This window comes from Hibiscus syriacus, unplaced genomic scaffold (assembly GCF_006381635.1).
Source record: "Hibiscus syriacus cultivar Baekdansim isolate YM2019G1 unplaced genomic scaffold, ASM638163v2 tig00110865_pilon, whole genome shotgun sequence".
Taxonomy (NCBI): domain Eukaryota; kingdom Viridiplantae; phylum Streptophyta; class Magnoliopsida; order Malvales; family Malvaceae; genus Hibiscus; species Hibiscus syriacus.
The window spans coordinates 288319-291496 of NW_024062894.1; positions in this window are offsets into that span (position 1 = coordinate 288319).

Genomic DNA, 3178 nt, shown 5'->3' on the forward strand with positions numbered 1-3178 from the left:
ATTTTTAACACTAAACATTTGTTCTTGCCACTGTATTTCCATTTGCTACACCATCAGACCACTCATCTATATCCACATTCATACATTTTTCATTTGTCGTGACATTTGTATATATCAAGACTAACTATACATAGATAGAGTAGTGTTTTGCTTTGGTTAGACTTTTGTAATTTCACCCAATCACTGTGGAGACGATACTCACTCATCACTGTATTACTTGAGCGATTGTGTATACTTGCACATTATTTACGTATAATTTATAGTACTCACAACATTTAACAAGTTTTTGGCGTTGTTGTCGGGGATTGGCAACCTGAAGTTAATTAGTTTTTCCAGAGCATTTTATTTTTCTTTGAATTTTAATTTGTGTATAGTTTACTTGATATTTTTGTTTTATTTTTTCAGGTTTGTTTAGTTTATGCCTAGAAGACATTCTGAAGAGCCTTTGGAACCAATAGATCCAGAGATTGAAAGACTCTTTATACAAAAAAGACGTGCTCAACAAGCTCAAGGAAATATGTATCAGATTGGAAATCAATGTATTAGACAATGCTGAACCTGTTGGTAGGCCACATGTTATTCGAGATCACTTAAATTCGATGCTGGATGATCTGAACCCTGGGATTGTGGCACCCGAAATTCAAGCTGCACATTTCGAGCTTAAACCGGTCATGTTCAACATGTTGAATTCTATTAGGCAGTTTGGGGGTATTCCAAATGAAGATGCCAGGTAGCATATTCGAAATTTTCTGGAAGTTTGTGATTATTTCCGCCAAGAAGGAGTGTATGAGGATTTTCTGAAATTAAAGTTGTTTCCGTATTCATTGCGTGATCGAGCAAGGGCTTGGTTGAGTGGTGTACCATCTGGTTCGATGGAATCGTGGGCCTATCTTTGCAAGAGTTTCTTATTGAGGTACAACTCACCAAACATGAATACTCAACTAAGTAGTGAAATAGCATCTTTTCTCCAAGGCGACGACGAATCCATGTATGAGTGTTGGGACTGTTATAAGAGTTTGCTTAGAAAGTTTTAAAATCATGGTTTTCGCGTCTAGACTCAAGTAGTTATGTTTTATAATGGAGTCAATGCACCCACGAGGATGTTACTGGATGCCTCGACAAATGGGACATTACTGGATAAATCACCTACGGAGGCATTTTCTATCTTGGATAGAATTGCTAACAATGATTATCAGTTTCCTTCCTCAAGACTTGGGAGTGGGAGGAGAGCACCTGGAGCATTTGAGTTAGATACCAAGGATTCGGTGTCCGCTCAACTCTCAGCTATCACTAACATGCTGAAAAATTTACAATGTTCTACTGAGGTGAAGGAAGTGAAAGCAACTAGCTTGGCATGTCTGTTATGCCAAGGCAATCATCACGAGAGTGAATGCCCGACCAACCATAAGTCCATCAACTTTGTAGGTAATTTCAATCGAGGCAACAATAATCCTTACTCTAACACTTATAATGCTAGATGGCCTCATCATCCAAATTTCTCATGGGGAAATCAAGGATCCCACAATGCTAGTCAACCCACCAGGCAGCAGAATCACAATGAGCCTCAAATTTACCAAAATGTTATGCCATGGCATAATACCAACAAAGGAGCTTCAACTTCAGTAAGCATAAGTTCATTAGAAGCTACCATTCAAGAGTTCATATCTACTACGAAGACAATGCTGCAAGACCATTCTACTTTAATTAAGAATCAAGGAGCTTTACTTCATAGTCAAGGCGCCTTACTTCAAAGCCATAGCTTATCTTTGAGAGCTTTGGAAGGTCAGGTCGGTCAGATTGCTACGACATTGAAAGAGCGTCAGCAAGGACGTGATACTGAAGTCACTAAAGGGCATGGAAAAGAGCACTGCAATGTGTTAACTCTTTGGAGTCGAACACAAATCAATCAACAAGTCAAGGCTAGTGGGGTACAACATGATGACTCTACTCCCACTACTGATAATGGTGAAGCTGAATTACATGATGATATCATTTCTGAGAAGGACAATGAGGAGGGTTCTACTAATGATTCTACTAAGGCACCAAATTTTGATGCCAAGGTAAAAGCAAATTATATTCCTGCAGTTAAGGAAGATAGACCTCCACCACCCTTACCGCAAAGATTAAAGAAGCATAATGATGAAGTTCAGTTCAAGAAGTTCGTAGGCATTCTTGATCAGCTCCATATCAATGTACCTCTCTTGGAAGCTATTGAACAGATGCCGATGTATGCCAAATTTCTGAAGGAAATATGTACCAAAAAAAAGAAAGTAAAGTCTTTTGCCACGACAACAGAATTTTATTCTTCATTGAGTAAGTTGCCACCAAAGAGAAATGATTCGGACAACTTCATAATTCCTTGTTCTATTGGAGCTAATTTTATTGGAAAGGCACTGTGTGATATTGGTTCAAGTGTCAACTTATTGCCGAAATCGATATTCTTGAAGCTTGGCATAGGGGATGCAAGACCCACCTCGGTTATTTAACAACTTGCAGACATATCCCATGTGAAACCTGAAGGGAGAGTAGAGGATGTCATAGTAAGGGTGGATAAGTTTGTGTTTCCGATTGACTTCTTAATTCTGGACTATGAAGTTGATGCCAAGGCACCTATTATTCTACGAAGACCTTTCCTAGCCACTGGTCGTATCTTGAGAGACTGTGAAAAAGGTGAACTCACCATGAGAATGGATGATCAGTGTGTGACTGTCAATGTGTTTTGAACGCTCAAATATGTCGATGACACTGAGGAATGCCAAGGCATTTCTGAATTGAACTCAATAATTGAAGAAGAAACTGAACATCTTTGTCAGAACAATTTCATTCAGCTAGCAGAAAATGATTATTGGGTAGATGATGAAAGCTTAGTGGAGTACGAGAACTTTCCAATTTTGGAGGAGCAATCGAGCTTACTACAAGCTAGGTCATGTATGAATTTTAAAACTCTGAATTTTGATGAATTTGTTCCTCCTAAGCCTTCATTATTACATGCACCTACTCTAGAGCTTACGACTTTGTCAGGGCATCTGAAATATGCTTACTTAGGTAGCGATGAAACTTTACAGGTGATTATTTCCGCTAACCTTACTGCTAATCAAGATCAAAGTTTATTAAGTGTTTTGATGCAACATAAGAAAGCAATTGGTTGGACTATGGCCGATTTGAAAGGAATTAGTCC